The 22883-nt window shown below is 37.5% G+C and overlaps 1 pseudogene across 1 annotated transcript in view; it reads right to left on the bottom strand.

The window, feature by feature from the left end:
• Positions 1–19013, bottom strand: part of LOC147917075 (serine/threonine-protein phosphatase 4 regulatory subunit 2-like) — a 30587-nt pseudogene extending 11574 nt beyond the window's left edge. Inside the window, exons 1-4 of the transcript XR_015552246.1 lie at positions 18754–19013; positions 12435–12814; positions 10289–10344; positions 5997–6166 (exon numbers count right to left, since the gene is read on the bottom strand). The product of XR_015552246.1 is annotated as a serine/threonine-protein phosphatase 4 regulatory subunit 2-like (transcript). The remainder of the gene's footprint in view (positions 1–5996; positions 6167–10288; positions 10345–12434; positions 12815–18753) is intronic.
• Between the last annotated feature and the right edge of the window lie 3870 nt (positions 19014–22883).

Raw genomic sequence — 22883 nt, 5'->3', positions numbered from 1 at the left:
AATTAGCAATTGAGTACTATTTTTTAAAAGACAGAAATTTTAAACACTAAGGCTAAGCCGTAAAGGAATAATTTCCCATCTTATATTTTAATCTGATTAGACTGTGGTTTGACTAAAATCTTAATCCGTTTTAAATGTTTGATCAATGAGATGTACAAATATTCTGAATACATACCAAGGTACTCAGTTGGAAAAAAAGGTATTCAGAGAGTAAAAAAAAAGAAAGAAAGGTACATTTCATTCAGAGTCTAAGATAAAAAAAATCAGATAAATGACTACCTTACTCTGTCATACAAGCAACTTCCCTCATGAAAAAGATAATGGAATATAAAATGTAACACAGAGGCCATTAGAGTAAAAATTTAAAGAGATAATCATAAAATCAGACATCCTATTAAGAAAAGTGCTAAAATAGCCAATTCACTTTTGTTTTATGCATAAAGATGTGATTTTTACTACGTCTTTATTTTCTGACTATTAATGGCCACATTTATACTGTGCCTTAGTTAACAGAATTACTTAAGTCAGACCTGAACTATTTAGGTGGAAACTAACTTAAATATCTCTCAGTTATCCAAGGCTGAATGGGTTCAGTTTTGTTTACTCTTAAGTACTACAAACGTCAGAAATACCATTGCGGGGCCAGGCCTGTGGCTTAGCAGTTAAGTACGCGCGCTCCGCTACTGGCGGCCCGGGGTTCAGATCCCGGGCATGCACCGATGCACCGTTTCTCCAGCCATGCTGAGGCGGCGTCCCACATACAGCAACTAGAAGCATGTGCAACTATGACATACAACTATCTACTGGGGCTTTGGGGAGAAAAAGGGGAAAAAAAGAGGACGATTGGCAATAGATGTTAGCTCAGGGCCCGTCTTCCTCAGCAAAAAGAGGAAGAGATTGGCATGGATGTTAGCTCAGGGCTGATCTTCCTCACAAAAAAAAAAAAAAAAAAACACCATTGGAATCTGTGATATTATCTTTACTTAAAGCAATGTGTTCTTTCTGTACTGAGGCTTTAACTTTTGTATAAATACACATATACATAAATAGTCATATGCATGTATTTATTTCATACCTCAAATCAAATGTCATAAATTCTGAGATTTATTGAAAGCGTTGTGAAATGACACGTATAATAAAATTAAGAAAATGAAGAATTAGCCTCTTTCAATAATGGTAAATAACTCTAAACTAATATAAGTAAACTAATATCTGCACCATTCCCCATTCCAAAATAAATCCACAGCAACTGTCAAGACTTTTAATCAAATTAATTATCTTTCATAGTGCCTAGAGTAGTTTGAATTGTTATTTTACCTGCATCAAATAAAAATGTCAAGAAAAAATTAGATTTCTGCTACTTCCTATCTTTCAATTTTAAAAATTTAGATTTCTGCTACTTCCTATCTTTCAATTTTAAAAATTTTATTAGAGAGAACATCACACCAAACTGTATTACCAGGAGACAAGACAAGGTGGGGAGTAGAGTAAGGAGGGAAGGCTATTAAATAATTCCAATTCTCAACTAGTTATGCTAAGAGGAAGAAAAGGGAGTGAAGAAAAAAGAAATAAACACATTTTAACTAATAAATTCAATACACCCAAGAAACATCGACACAAATATTAACAAAAAATGCAAAAACTCTATTTTTCCCAACCAACTGAGGAGCAGAAAATCCAGCAAGCAATAAAACAGTCAAGAGAGTAAGAGAACAAAGTCACAAAAGGCTAGAACCCATTCTCTTATCCCTGAATAACCTCAAACCAACTGTAAAGCAAACAATACAAAATTTAAAAAGGAGCGTGAGTTTTATATCTACAATCCAGAGTATAAAATTCTCATATATGACCTTTAAAACAAGTATGAAGAGGCAAGCTCCCAGGTGCAGAAACTTACAAGAGATGTCTGTGTTCATGCACACACACGTAAAACAATCATGCGAAAGTTTTCAGGACTAAACAAGATCTGGTTAATCATGTATATTAAAGTAACTTTAGAGAAAAAAATTCCCCAGTCAGAAAGACGATCATGCCAAAAGATGATAAATGCTCCTCAGTTGTGACTATACCTGCCCAAGAGATGATATAACAAAGATTTTTAGGTATTAAATGGTTGTGCACTTTCTCCAGACCCCTCATAAATACAGAGCCATGCTATTTCAGCCAACTACCCACAATCAGACTCCCTGCTTATTTTAGAGAGGTCTTAGGTCTAACATCACTGCCAAAGGAGGGGCAAGACTTCAATGATTAATTTACTTTTACATTCATTATTCTTCCCTTCTAAACTTAGAGGACATAAAAAGGTCTTTTTAAAACTACTAGGCATGTAAGTTACATTCTCTCTACCCCTCAAAATCTCTCTCTGTCTCCCATTATAGGAACGAACTTCTGGCGACTGGCAGTTTCTCAACTATATTCATGGTGTCTACGATAGGAAGAGGATTTTCATCAATGGCCCTGGTTTCAGTGAGCCCATATGCTCCTGTTCATTATAATTCCAAGCAGAGAAGATAAAATGGCAACAAATATTTTAATTGACCATTCCGTTAAAGTTTCTGATTTTGTTAATTTTAATTTTTGGTGTTTCTCACCTAAGAAACTGTAACTTCAGTTCTGGGGAGCAGCTATAATCCATCTTCTCCTGTAAAATTTTAAAGTTCAAAAGTAATTTTGAAAGCACAAGAAAATATAACTAAAAAAAAAAGAAGTATTCAACTATGTAATTCTATCTACCATGCCCCGTTAAACAACACACAGATACAGAACCGAGCTCTTCTTCCTTTCACTCGTTCATTCAGTACTTGTTTGTTTGAGAACCTCCTATGTTCAGGTATTCACTGTTCTAGGCCTTGTTTGGAAAAGACAGTTACCATCTGCTCTCCAGAAGCTTACAGCTCAGGAAATCAAGCAAACAAGTGAATGGACAATTTCCACTTCAAAAAGGAAAGATGAATAATCTTTTTCATGGCAAAATACTACAAAGCGTTTAATATAGAGCTTTTATACTAATTAAAAGCAAACCAAAACAACAACAAAATAAACTTAACAATTAGAAAATCACCAAAAGATAAGAAAAACAAAAAAGGATATGAAATCACAATTCATAAGGAAGCCAATAAGGGGGCTAGCCTGGTGGCGCAAGCGGTTAAGTGCGTGCGCTCCGCTGCGGCGGCCTGGGGTTCCCAGGTTCGGATCCTGGGCGCGCACTGACGCACTGCTTGTCAAGCCATGCTGTGGCGGCGTCCCATATAAAGTGGAGGAAGATGGGCACGGATGTTAGCTCAGGGCCAGTCTTCCTCAGCAAAAAAAGAAGAGGATTGGCAGATGTTAGCACAGGGCTGATCTCCTCACACACAAAAAAAAAGAAGCCAATAAGGACATAAAAAGATGTTCGATTTCACTTGCAATCAAAGAAACAAATCCACACACATACACAAAAATACTGAAGAATTACACTCTCTGCACTTATATACACATAGAAGCATAAATTAACACATTTTGTGAGGTCAATTTGGCAGTATCGATAAAAATTTTAAGTGTACATACACTCTAACATTCATCAACACAAAAAGGTATGTACAAGGGATGATCACTACAAGCACTACTTGTAACAGCCAAAAAATAAATGTCCACCACCAATGGGGATGGGGCAAATGAATTATACCTGTTCATATAATAGAAAATGATGCAGCCATTTCAAACAAAAGACAGAGCTGTAAGTGTACTAACCTAGAGAAGATTCCAAAGCTCTTCTAAAAGGACAATACAACTAGCATATAACATGATCCTACTTTGATTCTTTCCTTTATGTACTCCTATGACATTTGGGCATCTTTTTAAAACTATGAACATATACCACTTTTGTAATTTAAAAGATGATCTATTACAAATAGTGGGAGAGGTATACTAGAAAGGACAAAAGCTCAAACTGGTTGAAAAAGAACAAAACGCCACTTCTACCCACGCTCTTAGCAAAACTTTTTTTTAAAACAACTAATTTATATATATTCAAAACACAAAATTGAAAAATATTATAGACATGTTTCAATGTACCAATATATTATAATACAAAAAAGGTTAAATTTAAAAATGAAAAATATTAATGAGTCACTGATAAAGACTTGGATTCTGCCAATTAGGGAAAATGATTCATAAACTGCCACTCTGAAAAATCAAATTAAAAAAATATAAGTTCAAAATACCTATGGTTCAAGATAAAGAACATTTTAAAAGCAATTACAGGGGCCAGCCGGGTGGCACAGCGGTTAAATGCGCACCCTCCGCTTCTGCGGCCCAGGGTTCCCAGGTTCGGATCCTGGGCGCGCACTGACGCACTGCTTATCAAGCCATGCTGTGGCGGCGTCCCATATAAAGTAGAGGAAGATGGGCACAGATGTTAGCCCAGGGCCAATGTTCCTCAGCAAAAAAAGAGGAGGATTGGCATCGGATGTTAGCTCAGGGCTGATCATCCTCACATACACACACAAAAAAGCAATTACGTTTAAGTATGTTTAGACATTTAATGACTATTCAGATCATTTTGAGAAGGTCAATTACTTGTTTAACAGATTAAGAAATTACAAATATTTAGATTTATTTAATAACCTATATATCTGTGTCTAGTCCAACTTAAAGAACTGAAAATGGAATTACTAATTCAGAATCACAAGTAAATCAGTTTAACATTCAGAAAGCAGTTGGTATAATTTGACCCGTTTCACCTTAACTGTTATTTTTACATAGGAGCCATAATTTACTGAAATAAAAGATGAGTCACCATAACGTCTAAGTACTATCTAGGCACTATTTATAAATATTCCCTTATCTTGAACACATTCAGTTCAATAGAAAATCTTATGCAACATACTTCTAATACATAGCATGTGACTTCTGAGTATGTGCTTAAAAAAAAGTTAACTAATAAGGAAATATATGGATATGGTTAAATAATTTTGAACAGTACAACAGGGTACACAAAGAAAATAAGTCTCCTTCCCATCCCAAACCCCCAGGGGCAACTATAATTGATGAACTTCAAAGACAAAGCTGTGATTTCTATCCCCGCCAAAATATTTTAGTAACAGCCCCAAAACCAAAGCATAACGATTTCATATTTTAAGCAAAATGCCTAAACTTAAAAACACAGGAACACGACATATAACAAAGGGTTGACTGACTTACACTATCTTGTTGCAAATCCCATGTGATTAAATATCTGAAGAAAAGAATGAGACTGTTTATGCTATCAAAAAATACTCACAACTGAAACCTCTTCAAATAAAAGCTGCTCCTAAATATGAATTTAAGGTTAACATATCCATAATTCATTAAATTTGGTATCGTCACCCCACACTCCAAATTGTTAATGCCAAACTAAATACCGAACCATTCAACTTCACCAATACTTCTCCCCTTCAAGAAAAGAAACCCTCAAAATACAACATCCTACAAAGGAAGTATTTAAAATGACACAGAATATGAGACACAGTAACATTTTTTAAAAGATCAGTTTTATTTTAGTGCAGAGTGTCTTTTCAGTGTAATGTTTTACAAAGGGCTAAAAATGGTTACCTTTTGGTGGAGAAGACAGACCCCCAAAATTTTTTTTAAATAAAACATCATTAAGTAGAATACTTTCAAAAATTGTTTTTCTCATTTGAAAAGAAATGTGACTTATCTCCAATGATATACAGGTTCTATACAAAGTGCAAGAATTTATAATACCAAATATAAAACAGAAAGAAAAAATATTAAAATATTTCCTGATAACTGAATGTTTCTACTGTCATAACCCATTTAAAGTCTGATGCTAAAAGTTGTAAATATTTTAAATATTTGTAAGCTGAAAATCAATAACTACTACATATGTCACTAGAGAGACAGAATTTATTCTAATGGATAATCAGTTAAACAACCAGACACATCAAAATTTAAAGAAAAATCTATAATGTTCTACTAAAAATTAAAACTTTAAAATAGTATTAAGTGCATACCCATTAAATCCAGTGACAGTTTTCAGTACTCTTTCCTTCATTTCATCAAAGGGAATATATTCCACATAGGGTTGGGAGGACCTCTTGGTTCAGGAGCTGAAGTTCTGAAATCAACCAGCACTTTCTCCAGTTTGAAAATAAAATAGCCTTTAAATTGGGACCGTTGAATCCTACAAGCAAAATATTTTAAAAAATGTGATACCATGTAGCTTTAGCATTCTTGAACACAAAGCACAAATACAGAATTTACCATGACACTAATGCTAACAAAATTAAGATCTGAATAAGCAGAAGCAAGACTGTCTTTGGTAGCATGCACCATGCCTGATCAATCTGACTCACAAACTCCAATCAGTTTCCATCCAATTCTCTCAACTCCCGACCCAAACAAAATCCAAATCTCTGATAAAAACCTTTAAAATAAACCATCTCCAGCTGAAAGTCTATTGTATGTCAAGTCCTATTCTTAGCATTTTTAAAACATTTCATTTTGACTCCATCCCTCATAACAAACCTAACTAGGAAGATGTTACCAATTTTAAAAAGGTCATTAGAAACTGGCCCAAGTTCACATTTATAATTTTAAGTGGACAAGTCAGAATGACTCCATACCATAAGCTCTTAACATCACAGCTATAATGCCTACATAGACTAGTAAAGCTTTCTTGTCTTGTATCCGTTAAATACCAAAATAAGCTTAATTTTTCCTTTTTCTTTTGCTTTCAGCTATTATTTTCAGGATCTTTTGCCCTTTAAAAGGTATATATCATAGGTTCTATCCAACAGGTATCTGCAAAATAAAAATATATAATTTCCTTGTGTACTTCTTTGTATCCATTGATTTATTAATATAAACATATTTTTATCCCTGTCCCCTCACGTTTTACCACCAACATAAGGAAATTTTGTGATGATACCTGCCTGAACAGCCTAAATTCCAGGAGATGCAAGACTCAGGATTGCCAACCATTTCCCCAGACAGACAGCAACCATCGGTGGCAGCAGAGAGATCTCTTACACAGGTGACTACTTAAAGTAAAGGGAGTGCTGATCTGAAATCACTCTTCCATCCCACCCAGCGACCCTATAAGCTAAGGCAGCAGTTCTCAAAGTGTCGTCCAAAAAGTCAAAGCTATTTTCATAAGAATAAGAGTTGACTTTCTCACTGTGTTAGTGAAAAACTGATGACACTTTAACACAAATCAAGGGAGCAGTACCAAACTGTACTAGTCCTAGCCATCAACTTCTTCACCACCACAAACTCACAGCAAAAAACAAAAACAAAAAAGTTTCACTTGAAGTTTAATAAAACAAGCAAAATTTTACTAATTAAATCTCAACCTCTGAATACACATCTTTTTAATATTCTGTATAACAAAATAAGAAGTATACATAAAGGACTTTTGCTGCAAATCAAAATACTATGGACATCTCAAGGAACAAGAGTTGAATATTGCTGCCAGCTGAACTAGCTGCTATTTTTCATAGAAAGCCATTTTTACTTGAAAGGACTGTCAAACAAATAACGCTTATTCAGACTAGGAGACAACTGATAGACATTTTCTCAAAAATGAAGGAAGAGATTCTATCACTTCAACAGAATCAACTGAAACATTTGTAGCCAATAACAAAGTTTGAACTTTGAAGCAAAAAAATTAAAAGTCTAGAAAACGTTTATTCTTCACTGTGAGCTTGGAAGGTTCCTGATACATTCCCAAGACATTTCAAAATCAATCAATGTTGATATAAAAGGCATTGTGTGACACCAAAAAAAAGCACAGGTAACAGAAGAAATACATAAAGTGAACTACAGCAAAATAAAAAACTTGTGTGTATCAAAGGACATTATCAACAAGAGTGAAAAGGCAATCCAGAGAATGGGGGAAAATATTTGCAAATCATATATCTGATAAGGTGTTAACATCCAGGATATATAAAGAACTCCTACAACTCAATAACAAAAAAACAACTCAATTAAAAAACTGGCAAAGTACTTGAATACAGATTTCTCCAAAGATATACAAATGGCCAATAAGCATATGCTAAGATGCTCAACATCTCTGATCATTAGGAAAATGTAAATCAAAACCACAATGAGATAGAACTCCAGATTCATTAGGTTGACTGTTATCCAAAAAACAGAAAATAAGTACTGGCTGACAAGGATGTAGAGAAATTAGAACATAATGCATTGCTAGTGGGAACATAAAATGGTGAAGCCACTGTGGAAAACAGTATAGTGGTTCCTCAAAGAAATCAAACAAAGAATTACCATATGATCCAGCAGTTCCATTTCCGGGTAGATACCCAAAAGATTTTAAAGCAGGGACTCAATCAGATACTTGTACACCAATGTACACAGAAATATTATTCATGATAGCCAAAAGATGGAAACTACCCAAATGTCCATCAATAGATGAATGGATAAACAAAATGTAGTATACATATACAATGTGTATACTTACATACAATGAGATACTATTCAGCCTTAAAAAACAAAAAAAGGAAATTCTGACACATGCTACAACAGATATTAATCTTGAAGACATTATGCTAAGTGAAATAAGCCAGACACAAAAGAACAAATATTTTATAATTCCTCTTCTATGAGGTATCTAGACTAGTTAAATTCAAAGAGACAGAGAGCCTAAAGGCATTTTCCAGGGGCTGGGAGAAGGGTAGGGTGAGATGTTAATTGTTTTATGGGTAGAGAGTTTCAGTGTGGGAAGATGGAAAAGGCCTGGAGATGGACGGATGGTGGTGGTGGCATAAGACTGTGAATGTACTTAATACCACTGAATTATACGCTTAAAATGGTAATGTTTATGTTATGTATATTTTACCCCAATAAAAAAGTTTTGAAAAATGGGCACAAGATTTGAACAGGCATTTCTCTAAAGAAGACAGATAAATGGCCAATAAGCTCATGAAAAGATGCTTAACATTATTATCCATTAGGGAAATGCATATCAAAACCACGAGATACCATTTCACATTGACTAGGGTGACTACAGACCAAAAGATGGACAATAACAAATGTTGGGGAGGATGTAGGGAAATCACATATCTATACTTGCCGGTGGAAATACAAAATGGTGTGGCCATTTTGGAAAATAGTTTGGCAGTTCCTCAAAGTTAAACACAAAGAGTTGACCTGTGACCTGACAATTCATTCTATTAAATGAGTGAATTACATGGTATGTAAATTTTATTAGTATTATTAAAAAAAATTGGTGAGGATGATTATTAGAAGTTATTTGCATGAATAGTTTTTCCATCCTTTCCCTAGTCTATTTTGGGAAGGGGAATTTGAGGTTTAACAAGCAGAGGCAGTACATAATTTTTGACATGCCTAATACTAATTTGTGATCAATATAAAATTGTCAATGGTTACTAAAATTTATCTTACATTTCACTAGACTCCCCACAGGCATTTAACTAATACTTAAATACACCAGAAAAGATTACCATTCATATAGGAGTCTTAAATCAAGAATTCCTTTTGTAGTTTTAATAAATACCCACTAAGTCATAATGTTTTATGAATTAGGATTTCCACACACACAGGGTTTTTTTTTACCCCATGTTTCCACCAACCACTTGCCAATTCACCCATGACATCCTCCCAAACACACACCCACACACCCACACACACACAAATGGGAATAGCCAGGCAAGAAGTGATGGAGCCCAGGTAAAGCAAACCATGGAGAGCTTCAAAAGCTCTATGACATTAACTTGTCAGACAGGAATTAAGTCCCACAAACTGAAATAAATTATGTACACAGTGCATTTTAAGTTTCAAATGTACCAAGCAAAGTTACTCTAAATTAGATCCAAGAGATGCAATTCAAGAGTTACTACACCATATATAGATGAAAAAATACTTATAAAATGTGAAAGATACAGCTTTTTGTTGCAACACAACTATTTGATAAAACTGAAAATGCTTCCCTGAAAATTATATAATTTAAGAACAAAAACAGGCCATGAGTAAATCAACTAAAAATTTGGCAACAAAAGTAATTTTCTTAGGAGTGTACTCATTGGATGAGTAGAAACTAGGATAGAACAACAACAACAAAAAACCTTATTTTTCAACATGAAAATAAAATTATTCTGAACAGATGCTCATGAAACATAAACACATTTTCAACTTTAGAATCAATTTCTCCACATAGAAATTTTCCCGCAATATAGAACACATACTCAGAATTTAAATCTACTTTGCTAAAGTTTCTCAAGAATTTAGTGAAATTCATTACCCATTAATTGTTTTTAAGTAACCTCACCTCCTTTTGCTTCCTTTCCTTTTCCCTTCCATTTCTTCCTTTATGCAGTTTCTCCTCTAGGAAGGCAAAACAACTCATATCACTAGTAAATATATCCTCCTACCAAACACCACACTTTTTTTCTCCACAGGAACTCACAAGTCTATCCTAAAACAAACATATTTCCCTCACAACTCTCAGGTTAAAGGTATTTTTCAGAGGCTCCAGGGCAGAAAATCCATCTCGTATTTTCCCAGTTGGTTCTGAAACACTTTAGTGGCCAGTGTCCACCATCTCAACTTGTTACCTCTCACAGTTCCAACTTCTATTGAGATCACGCTCTACTCATCCTCATTGCTTTCCACACAAAATCTGGGTAGGAAACTAATACAACAGAGCACAGAAGATTCCTACTATACCTCCAAGGGATAGTAAATACTGCAGCATTTGAAAAGCTGAAAGCTTTTCCTCTAAGATCAAGAACAAGACAAGGATGCCCACTCTTGCCACTTTTATTTGACATAGTATTGGTGGTAGTCCCAGTCAGAGCAATCAGGCAACAAAAAGAAACAAAAGGCAATCAAGTCAGAAAAGAATAGTATAACTGTCTCTATTTATAGATAACATGATATTATATACAGAAAATCTTAAAGATTCCACTAAAAAACTGTTAGAATAAACGAATTAAAAGTAAAGATGCAGGGGCCAGCCCCGTGGCTTAGCAGTTAAGTGCGCGCGCTCCGCTACTGGCGGCCTGGGTTCGGATCCCTGGCGCACACCGACGCACCGTTTCTCCGGCCATGCTGAGGCCGCGTCCCACATACAGCAACTAGAAGGATGTGCAGCTATAACATACAACTATCTACTGGGGCTTTGGGGGGGGCGGGGAAGGAGGAGGATTGGTAATAGATGTTAGCTCAGAGCCGGTCTTCCTCAGCAAAAAGAGGAGGATTAGCACGGATGTTAGCTCAGGGCTGATCTTCCTCAAAAAAAAAAAAAAAGTAAAGATGCAGGATACAAAATCAAAGTACAAAAATCAGTTGTGTTTCTATACACTAACAACGAACTACTGGAAAGAGAAATTAGGAAAACAATCCCATTTACAATAGCATCAAAAAGAATAAAATACTTAGGAATAAATTTAACCAAGGAGGTAAAAGATCAATATACTGAAAACTGTAAGACACTGATGAAAGAAATTAAAGACACAAACAAATGGAAAGGTATTCATGCTCAAGGACTCGAAAAACTTGGCCATCCTACCCAAACCAGTCTACAGATTCAATGCAATCTCTATCAAAATTCCGATGGCATTCTTCACAGAAATAGAAAAAACAATCCTAAATTTGTATGGAACCATAAAAGACTCCAAATAGCCAAACCAATCTAAAGAAACAACAACAAAACCGGAGGTATCACACTTTCTATTTCAAACTATCTAACAAAGCTATAGCAATCAAAACAATATGGTTATTAGCATAAAAACAGACACACAGATCAAGGGAACAGAAAAGAGCCCAGAAACAAATCCATGCATATATGGTCAATTAATTTTTGACAAGGGAGCCAAGAATATACAATGGGGAAAAGACAGTCTCTCCAGTAAATGGTGCTGGGAAAACTGGACAGCCACATGCAAAAGAATAAAACCGGACCACTATCTTACATCATACAAAAAAATCAACTCAAAATGGAGTAAAGACTTAAATGTGAGACCTGAAACCACAAAACTCCTGGAAAAACACATAGGAAGTAAGCCCCTTGACGTTGGTTTTGGCAATGATTTTTTGGATTTGACACCAAAAGCAAAGGCAACAAAAGCAAAAATAAACAAGTAGGACCACATCCAACTAAAAAGTTTCTGCTCAGCAAAGTAAATCGTCAACAAAATGAAAAGGCAACCTATGGAATGGGAGAAAATATTTGCAAACCACGTATCTATAGGAAGTTAATATGCAAAATATACAAGGATTTCATACAATTGATACAACTCAACAGCAAAAAACCAAATAATCTCATTAAAAAATGGGCTAAGGGTCTAAACAGACATGGCCAACACATGCACACTCACTTACACCCCACTGTAAATTGACTACAGATACAGGCTCGGATACCCAGTCTAGAGATTTCATATTGGACAGTCAACAGCATAACAATGAATACTCACCACTGTCTGCTTTAACACCTATCTTCCAGGCTGTACCAGTTTTTTCTGGTAAAATTTCCTTTTCACCGTCTGCACCTCTTCTCTAAGCAAGTTCACCAAGCTCCCCACATTGATCCAGTCAATTCTTCAAGTGTTTGGTAGCTATCTGGGGTTTCTCTTTCATTAAAACTTATACTCCAGGTTATTTCATTTTCTTCCTGCTGGGTAAGCAGGTGTTCCAGAGACAGGAGTATGTAAAATTCGCAAGGAACTCAAAACTTCCTTGGCTTTCTGAATCCACACACAGTAGTCTGAGACGTAGGGATTGTTTAGAATGTTAAGCTGGGTCGTTTTCCTGAAAAATTTTGCGAATATCCAGTAGACACTTTAAAACCGCACTTCTACCTGAAGGAAATGTAAAAAAATCAAATCATCTTTAAGGAAAAACATCTGATTTTTTTTAACTGAGAAATTCAGATACTGACAGGTAATATATTTACAGCAGTTCAGTCTTAACCCTTTTTTTAAGAATATTTTTAATATTCTTTTATTGTATGAAATTTCATCAGTACCATAACGTCCAAACCTCTTTATTTCTTTCCTTAAAATATTAATACCCCTTATACTCTATTACTATAGCTGATTAATTGTGGTTACCCTAAAAACACTATGAAACACAACTAGGTACATTAAATAAAAGAGAGGGAAGTTTTCCTAACTAAATGAATATTTAAATGTATCAGAACTTTAATCAGATAATGTTTTCTAATTCAAGCTTTCAAAACACCAGGGGAAACCATATTTTAGTTTTGAAATCTCTTCATTTCTTATGTCAACATTTTTTGTCAAGGAATTACCTAGTACTAACTTAAATTTTTGCACCTTAAAGAATTGAAGAAAATTTGGACTGAAAACTAAAATATCACGGCACTACTTCAAAAATACGCCAACAAAATCACTTGGAAAAAAGCCATCAGGTACTAAAGTCTTGTTCAATCTAATTACTTCCTCCTGGTTGTTAAATGAACCTAATTTTCATGCCAACCAAAGCCTACAAAAGGAATTTCTCACAACTCAACAACAATTCCCTACATGTTCCAAACTTCACATTCCCTGAAATGTTAACTATAAGGCAAATTACTCCATCTATGGTAGTACCACCTCCTTTGATCTGTAAAATACAGCATTTTCAGTTTAACTGTTTCATTCTTATTTTAAAGTCCTGAAACATGAAAATACTGTATATCGATTTCATGAAGATACTAGATGTGCTCTGATCACCTTTTCCCACTTGACTTTTAGATATGATAAAAGAATCATGAGCTGGGGAATGACATCTCACTGTCTAGTCTAAATTTGAGTCTAAAGACTCAAATTCCATCTCTGTACTTCTTTCCTGAGTGGGTTTATCCACTTCATCTAGGCTCTCCTATGAACTTAGCACATTATTGACTACTCTTACATTTCAGAACACTTGACATCTTTCAGTGTACTGAACTGTATTCTAATACATCAGATACAACTCAAGCCAAATATCTCCATATACACAACCTTCCTAAACCCCTGTATACATTTAAAATTTAATAACTTCGCCTCAATATGCAACTTATCTGCACTTCATAGCAGATTTACTATCTCCCGAAAGCAGTTTCATTATACTTCATTATCACATTAATTATATTGTGTTATGGGTTAGAACTCTGTCATTTACCTCTTTCATCCCATCTTTCCTCCCTTATCCTAGTTGACTGAGATCAATAAATATTCACTGAATAAACTACATGAGAGTACACAAAGTATTCTGATTCCAGATCCAGCGACAAAGGAAAATCCAGTGGCTTCTATGAAGGGAAAACAAATGGTTTCATGGCTAGCTGAAATGAAGGGCTTATTAACCACGAGAAGAAAATTCAATCAGCCTTTAAATGCCACCTATGGACAGTTTCTCTCTCACCTGCATGTTAATAAATTTTAAGTTTGAAAACTGTACAAGAAAGATTTGATTCCCAGCTAAACTCACCTACATCTTTTATCGCCTCACACATTTTTTTACTTTTAAACACTTACTAAATGTAGGGGAAGTAGGAAATAAAACTACTAGAAAATAGAAACACAGTATTTAACTAATTGAACTTTACTTTGAAGAATATTGTGATATATTTTAAAGGACTGAAGAAATTGTACTTGCTAAGAAATCTATCAAGGGCCAGCCCCACGGCGTAGCAGTTAAGTGCGCGTGCTCTGCTGCTGGCGGCCCGAGTTCGTATCCTGGGCGCGCACCGACGCACCTTTTGTCAGGCCATGCTGTGGCGGCCTCCCACATAAAGTAGAGGAAGATGGGCATGGATGTTAGCTCAGGGCCAGTCTTCCTCAGCAAAAAGAGGAGGATTGGCATGGATGTTAGCTCAGGGCTGATCTTCCTCACAAAAAAGAAAAAAAGAAAGAAATCTATCAATAACAGGCACTGGACATTAAGAAACAATCAAGAGTGACAGGGACAGATTGCACTAGCAATACATCTACAGATCCCCATAGTATCTTGAAAGCTTTTTACGTAGTCACTCTAACATGAAGAATCCAAAGAAAAAACTAACAAAAATCCCAAAGGCAATGCCTTTATCTGCATCATAAGACCTTTGCTTGCTTCCATTTCTACAATTCTTCCAGGAAGGGGTAATCTGCAGATTTAATATAAGGTCTCATGAAGTCCTTAAATTACAAAGTAGCATAAGTGATTATCAATGATTGTAAACATTTACCATTGAAATCTGTCAACCATTTTAAAAGGAAATTCCTCAGCATTTCTTTAACATTTTACAAACTAAATAACTTAGATTTCTTCCCTATCTAAGAAGAAAGAAATCAGAGACGACTTATCTTTCTGTTTGAATAGCCCCTAGTCACTGATAAAATAGAGACTTAAAAAGAAAAGCTAAAGTAACTATTAGTTATCATGTGTTATAATACTTCCCCCTTCCTAATGAATGAGAGTCATTTATATACCTGGTGCCTGACACAGCAGGGGCTCAATAAAAGTAGACTAATTGGCTGTCGAAAAAAAAAAAAGAGCCAAAAAATGGGAAACAATAAAAAAAATTGTTTATATACTTAAAAAAAAGCAGAAAGCAGAAGTGTTTTTCTCAAATCTCATTATTACTATAAGGGGATTTCCCCCTCTTTCATACTAAACAAAATGAACTGATTTCCTTGTTTCCAGCTTTACCCTGGTTCAGTCACTCTTTCACTGAGTCACCAAAAGAGTTTTTCTAAAACAGAAGTCTATTACTTTTCCATTTGAAAAAGCTTCTATGGCTGCCCGACACTGACTAGGTAATTTAAACTCATCAGTGTGGCAGGCTGGCACTATTCCATTCCAAACTTATCATCAGAGCCTTCTTTCCTCCCATAACCCCCTCTCCCTTACTTCCTACTATAACAGTGATAATAATAATAAAAACTCGGCAGACCTCAAAAGGCCCAGGGCTTCACAACCCAGTCACCTTGGATCCCAAGTTTCCTGGAGCTACAATGCATTTTCTGAACCAAGATCCCTTCAAAGCCCAGTATAAGGAGTCAGTTTATGGATAAATCAGTTTGTTATAATGGTTACAAATACTAACTTGACTATCAGAATCTGAGTCCCAGCTCTGCCGTTTACCACCCCTGCAATTTTCTTTGTACAAGTTAATTAACTTCAAGGCTCCTATTCCTCATCTGTAAAAAGGGAAAAATAACAGAATCTATCCCAAGGTTACTGGGAGAAGGAAATGATAACACAACGAGCTTAGTAGCTGGGACAGTAGGTGAGCGTTCAGAAGATGTAAGCTATTATCAACTCCCTTCTCCTAAACTCTCTTAAGTATGGAGCTAAATTCTTACTGTGTAATAGTGAAATCATATTTGTTCAAAGATCTGCCTCCCTTGTTAGACTCTTGATTCCTCAAGGAGAGGGGCAAGGTTTTATTCATCTTTGGTTATAGCAAACCGCAATTTCAAAGATGGCCCATTTCACATCACTCCTCCCAACAGTGGGGTCTATGTCCCCTCCCCTTAAAACCGAATGGGCTTCTGGAACTGTTTTAAGCAATACAATAAAGCAGAGATGACACTGTGATTTCTGAGGTTACGTCATAAAAGGTGATATAGATTCTGCCTTGCTCACTGGGAATACTCACTCTTGAAACCTTCAAGCTACCCTGTTAGAGGTCCAACTCCCCAAAGGAATCCAAACTAGACCCTGCAAAGAGGCCACACAGGGAGGTCCTGAAACTACATGAAGAGAGGTGCCTTCTCCCACTCACCCCACCAGTCCCCAGGTGCTCAGGCCCTTGTGGTTCCAGGTCCTGCCACCATGTCACCACAACTGTATTAAGGACGTCAAACCAGAACAGCCCAGCCAAGCCCTTACCAAATTCCTGACACACAAAAACCAGGATATGGAGTTAAATGATTGTTATTTTACACTATTAAGTTTGGTTATGCAGCAACAGACAACTGGAACAGCAAGCCCTTAATAAATAGTAATACATACTATTTATTCAACACATGGTTAATTACCAGCCATGGTAATGAGGACTATGCATGCACCATCTCAATCTTCACATCAACTTGTTACAAACACTAATATTAGTCCCATTTTACAGATTAGGAAACTGAGACTGAATTACTTGCCCAAAGTCAGAGAACTGTCAGTGTGCTGAGACCCAGGTGTGCCCAACTCCCAAGCCTCTGCTACCCAAGGAATGGGCAAATCTGTGTGAAGAATACTCTTTAAATTGTTTCATACATAACCTCGTATTTTGTCTTCATCACAACTCTCACACTTACGCATAGTGGTTTTTATGTTGAAATTTTTATTTTATTGTATTTATTTTATTTTACAATCCTATCTCATTTAAGAACTTTTCTCTAAGCCTCTGATTCCTCATCTGTAAAGTGAGTAAATACTAGAACATACTGTATAGGACTTGCTAAAATCAAATGAAGTAATCCACATAAAACACTAACCTGGAGTAAAAATTCAATAAATGTTTGCTATCACCATCATCATCTGCTTCCCATTCTTCATGTCTTGCCTTAAAAATCACCTCTTGAGAAAGGCTTTCCCTGGCCACTTCAGATAAACACAGGCTCTCTTATTCTCTATCAGCACACTTTATTTCCTTTTAGAGCACTTAACCACAATTTGTAGTCATATGTTTACTTGTTTGTTTATTATTTTTCTCTCCCCACTAGAATGTAAACTACATGAAGCACCATTACACCCCCAATAACAACAACAGAAACTGGTATATTCCATGAGCTTGATAAATAAATCAAAGGAATAAATGAGTAAAGAAACAGGGAAGTGTAGTATATTCAAGTAGGTGAAGTAAGCTAGTCCTACTAGAAATCTGAGCAAAACTGGTTCAGGCCCAGTGAAGGAATCAGCTTGATTTAAGAGGAAGGTTTGTATTAGGAAAGTACTGGGCAGGAAAGGCAGGCTGGAGCTACACCTGAATGCGCAAGATTAGGAGAATAGATTTTCCCTCATAGGAAAGGGGAGGGGGCAAGGGACTGACAATGTTTAGGGAGAATTGTGTCCTCTGGAAAACGGGGCTAATAATAATGCCTATCTCCGCGGATTGCTGTCAAGATTAAATGAGATAATGCACACAAACCACTTAACGCATAGCTTGCCGGCCATGTGCAAGCTGAGCTGCAACTGTTAGCTGTTACTACTGTTGTTACGGTTCTGCGTGGAGAAAACGCCAACAGACAAGTGCTGAAAGCCCCTCACTGAGACTTGGGCGACGACAACCACAACTAAGGGGCAAAACCAAACAGAGAAGTAGCAGGCGACGAGGAGGCAGGAGAACGAGGCTACTGTGGCGTCAAGGGGGCCAAGGGAGCCGAGAACTTCAGGAGGTAGAGCGGTCACAGCCAAGACATCCATCAACAGAACGTGGACTGAGAAAAGTCAAAGGGACCGGTCAGTCGGGAAGTCAGCGCGCGCTGTCCCGGGGCAAGGAGGACTAAACAGAGCGAAGGAAAGAACAGAAACAGCACGGGGACGCCGTCTCAAACGCCACGTTTTTAAGCGGCTCTGAAATCTCCTTAATGTGGGATTGAAGAAGGCTTACGACGGGAACAAGCGCCGCAGCACCCAGAGCGCACGCCTGGGAGAGGGCACTTCCTCAGCACCGAAAGAAGCCGCGAAGATCTCGGAGAAGGCAGTCGCGAAATCGAGACGCGCTCCCTCGCCTTCTCCTCCTCCCTCGATACGCAGTTATCTCACGAATGAATGAACGAATGAAGCCCCAACATATGCTCTTCCCCGGGCCGAACACCCCGAACTCGCCTGAGAAAGTACAGCTCGGCGGAGAACTTGAAGTCGACCCCCTCGAAGCAGACGTCGAAGGCGGAGACCCGGCGTACGGCACGCGGATGGCGACAGTCATGAAGTCGGGGTCCTGGCTGAGGGCGAACGCCGGGGTCAGCGTCGCCGCATCGGACTCATGTGCTCAAGTCGGTCACCCTCGCTGCCGCCACAGCGGCGCCACTCAAAACTCCCCAAAAGTTCCCCACGCGCGGGTCCCTGTTCTGCTGGTCACGGCGCTTCCGGCTCCAAGCGGAAGTGCTCCAGCGTGAAAGAAGTCCCGCCCCACGCCGATCTCCATGGAGGCAGGGCGCTGTTAGTGGAGAGGTGGAGACAGGGCCTGGCGAGTCGGGCTTTGTGACCGGGGTCGACCCCGGGTCATACTTCAGAAGAACCGGGACCAGAGTCCACCTGAGACCCACCAAGCCTCTTTCGAGGTTCTTAGAGATGATTTTAACAAGCATTGGCTTTGCAGACAGACCTGCGTGTCATCCCTTCTTGGCCTCTTCCCAGCTGTAAGGCCTTGGGAAAGTTACAAAACCTCTCTGCTTCAGATATCTCTTCTATAAAATGAGGATAATACTAGAACCTAGCCCCATAGAGATGTTGTGAGGATAACGTGAAATTATGCATGTAAAGCTCTAACAACGTACCTGGCAAGTTGTCGACGCTAAATGTGTTGGAGCAGTCGCCGCAGTAGCCACAGCAGCAGTTACTGCAGTTTGCCTTAGTTCTCACCTGCCTTGTCAACAATTCCCCTTTCTCTCTCTCTCATTCTCTGCCGATTTCTCTCCCCTCCCTTTCCCCTTCCTCTCCCCCTGTACATCCCTCTCCCTCTCTTTTTCTGCCACTTTCTCTCCCCTTCCCAATTCCTTATTTGAGTAGAGTTCTCTGCTTTACAGAGCGTCCATCCCACTAATCTCGTTTAATCTGCACTACAAACTCCGAAGAACACGACTCAGAGGTTAGGCAATATGTTTTATACTCATGCATTTTACAATTATCAGCACCCAGAACGTCCGACTCTTAAACCCTGTTGGTGCCTGCAGTGACAAACTGCAGTGCCTCCGTACTTTCCCCTCTTTCCCTTTTCTCATTCTTCTTGGACTTGTTTGAGGTCCTCTCTTTTGTCTCTTTTCCTTCTCTTACTTGCATTTCCCCCTTTTAGTCTGTGCTCCTCATACCTGCCCAATGCCTCTCCCACTAGTCCCCCTCTTCCCCTACATATTCCTTTGCCCTTCCTTCCCTCTCACTTTATTTCCTATTCTTTGACCAGTAACTAGAATAGTCCAGGAAATAGTGTTTATTTCCTGGTTTTAAATGTCAGTGGAAAAGGAGTGAAAATCATCTCCTGGAACAGTGGATCAGATAGCCTCAAAAGCCTTTTCAACCTCCAATTTTTTATGAGTCTTGAAAATTAACCAGGACTCAGAAAAACATGTTAACAGGAGCAAATACAGTAAAAATTTCAAGGTAAAAACCACTCTGCTGGGCCGGCCTGTGGCTTAGCGGTTAAGTGCGCGCGCTCTGCTGCTGGCAGACCAGGTTCGGATCCGGGCGCCCACGGACGCACCACTTGTCCAGCCATGCTGAGGCCACGTCCCACGTACAGCAACTAGAAGGATGTGCAACTATGACATACAACTATCTACTGGGGCTTTGGGGGAAAAATAAATAAATAAATAAAATTATAAAAAAAAAAACCACTCTGCTTAAATCTGAGAGTTTTGATAAAGACAAAATAAGAGGTTATAAGTAAAACAATTGGAAGAGTACCTTCTACACTTTCATCCAGTCCTTGTGTAGCAGAGGGATTAACTGAATACTTACTATGTGTCAGCACTGCACCAAATCCTCTATAATGATCTCATTTTCCCCTCCTGACAGCTCTATAAAGTAGGCATTATATAGCCCCATGGTTTGCACAGGATTACATAGCTAGTGAGTGGTAAAATGGGAATTGAAACCCAAATGAGTCTGATGCCTGGACCCAGGCTCTAAAATACTACAGAGCTGACTCCTTCTAATATTATCACCTACCCAACTTGTTCACATTCTAAGGTCAAGACTCCCTGCTTTAGACCATACTGAGCGTTGCAAATAATAGGCACTCGATATTGAAAACAAATTGATGCAAACTTGGAATTAGGAAAGCTCTCAAAAAGTCCCTTGAGATAGGTCTTTGGCTGGATCATTCCAAATTAGCTTTTCTAGAAAGAGTCTTTAGATCTACCGTGGGACCTTATTCCCACAGGTCACAAGCATTAATATTTTTAAATTATTATCATTATTATTTTAATTTTATTTATTTATTTTCCCCCCCAAAGCCCCAGTAGATAGTTGTATGTCATAGCTGCACATCCTTCTACTTGCTGTATGTGGGACGCGGCCTCAACATGGTCGGAGAAGCTGTGCGTCAGTGAGCGCCCGGGATCCGAACCCGGGCGGCCAGTAGCAGAGCACGCGCACTTAACCGCTAAGCCACGGGGCCGGCCCTAAAATGTTCTTAAGAATTACCTGGTGATCTTGTTAAATTGTAAATCCTAATTCAGTAGGATTGAATAGGGTCCAGGATAGAGCTTGATAGTCTGCTTTTTTAACAAACCCTCCAGTGATGCTGCCATGCTAGTGCAACGTCACAATTTGTGTAGCAGGAAACAGCTTATTCAGATCAATCTTGTGTACAAAGAACAAGGAGGAGAATGGATCTGGAAAGGCGTATGGGCAATACAGAGCATAGACAAGTTATGATGAGTGCTCTGCTGTCTTCAGTAGCCACGAACCTAGCAGCATAATCCTGCATCAAATAGAACTTGCAGAGCTCATCAACACCTGTTTTAAACAGAATCAAGGCAATGATACCAAGGCTTCTAGTGACGAACTTGGATAAAATATAATAATCTGAAATCAGGGAGATGAGGTAATATTACTTATTAAAGTAGTAACTTTTTTTGGATTTTTTAATTTAAAATTATTCACTGTACTAATGAAGTTTGTGGTAGAATAATATATTGTACTGCCTTCAGTCTGATGATATTCATTAACTGTGGTCAGTATCATTTAAGCAGTTGCTTCTTTCCCAGTCAGTCTCGTATTAGAAGGCATTATAGTGTACATAAGTGATCTCTGATGTTGAGTGTACAACAAATAACGTGACATAAAATTACTTTGTTTATTTTGAATAAGAATTTTTTTTATAAACCTTCAGGTATATTTTTGTTGTTGAGATTCTTTGATAATTTTGCCTAATTTTCATGTTCTCTAAGGCATCCATCCTGGTGAAAACCAGGCCCATCCTAAAAAAAAAAAAAAGTTTGGATGTTATCATTTTTCATGTTGTATTTTAGAGTGAAATTATCTTTGGTAAAATTAATTCATGAAAAGAGAAATTATAAACAAAACCAACAGAAAATCATTTCCATTAAAAGAATATGATATTTCAAAACTAAAACGGGCCTAAGAAAACAAATGAATTGAGTGGATCTTAATATTTAACTGTAGGATGAAAGATAAAGATAGTTCATTTGAAGCTGTCAGAAAGTGAGGATTAAAACTTACTTAAATTAAAGGCTGAGACAGTTTTAAAAGTATCTGTGAACCATACCAGTGGTAACTTTTCCCATATGGTGACTTTTATTATGCCAATTATAAGAATCCCTAAGAGAATATAAAAATTGCACATTTTTCGTATAATCCTGACATTTTACAGCATGCTATAACTGTAAGACCTCTCACGCCAAGCATCGCAAGCGCATCTGCTGCTGTCTACATGCTTGTTACAGATTCCTGAATTTGTTCCATTTCTGGGAGGGAAGAAAGTCCATATACAAATTTTAGAGTCTTGATCCAGTGATTAGTTGTGTGATTTTCAACCAGTTGTTTAGTCCATCCACTGTCTCTTAAATAAAAAGTAACAATTAATTCGGTGTAGAAGAGCTGTGAAAATTAACATATTGATTTTATAAAATATGATTTCTCATTTTCACACTCGCCACTCTGCTCAGTTCTCCAGGTAAAAAAAAATTACTCATTTCTTAGTCTGAAGTGGTTGAAAAATAATATTCCAAATTGAGACCTTGGAGCTTCAGAATCTTCTTTTGTAAAGTGAAAAT

This window comes from Ceratotherium simum, chromosome 5 (assembly GCF_057802395.1).
Source record: "Ceratotherium simum simum isolate JZ-2026a chromosome 5, ASM5780239v1, whole genome shotgun sequence".
Taxonomy (NCBI): domain Eukaryota; kingdom Metazoa; phylum Chordata; class Mammalia; order Perissodactyla; family Rhinocerotidae; genus Ceratotherium; species Ceratotherium simum.
The sequence above is the reverse complement of the archived record's forward strand: the minus strand, read 5'-3'. Positions and strand labels throughout refer to the sequence as shown.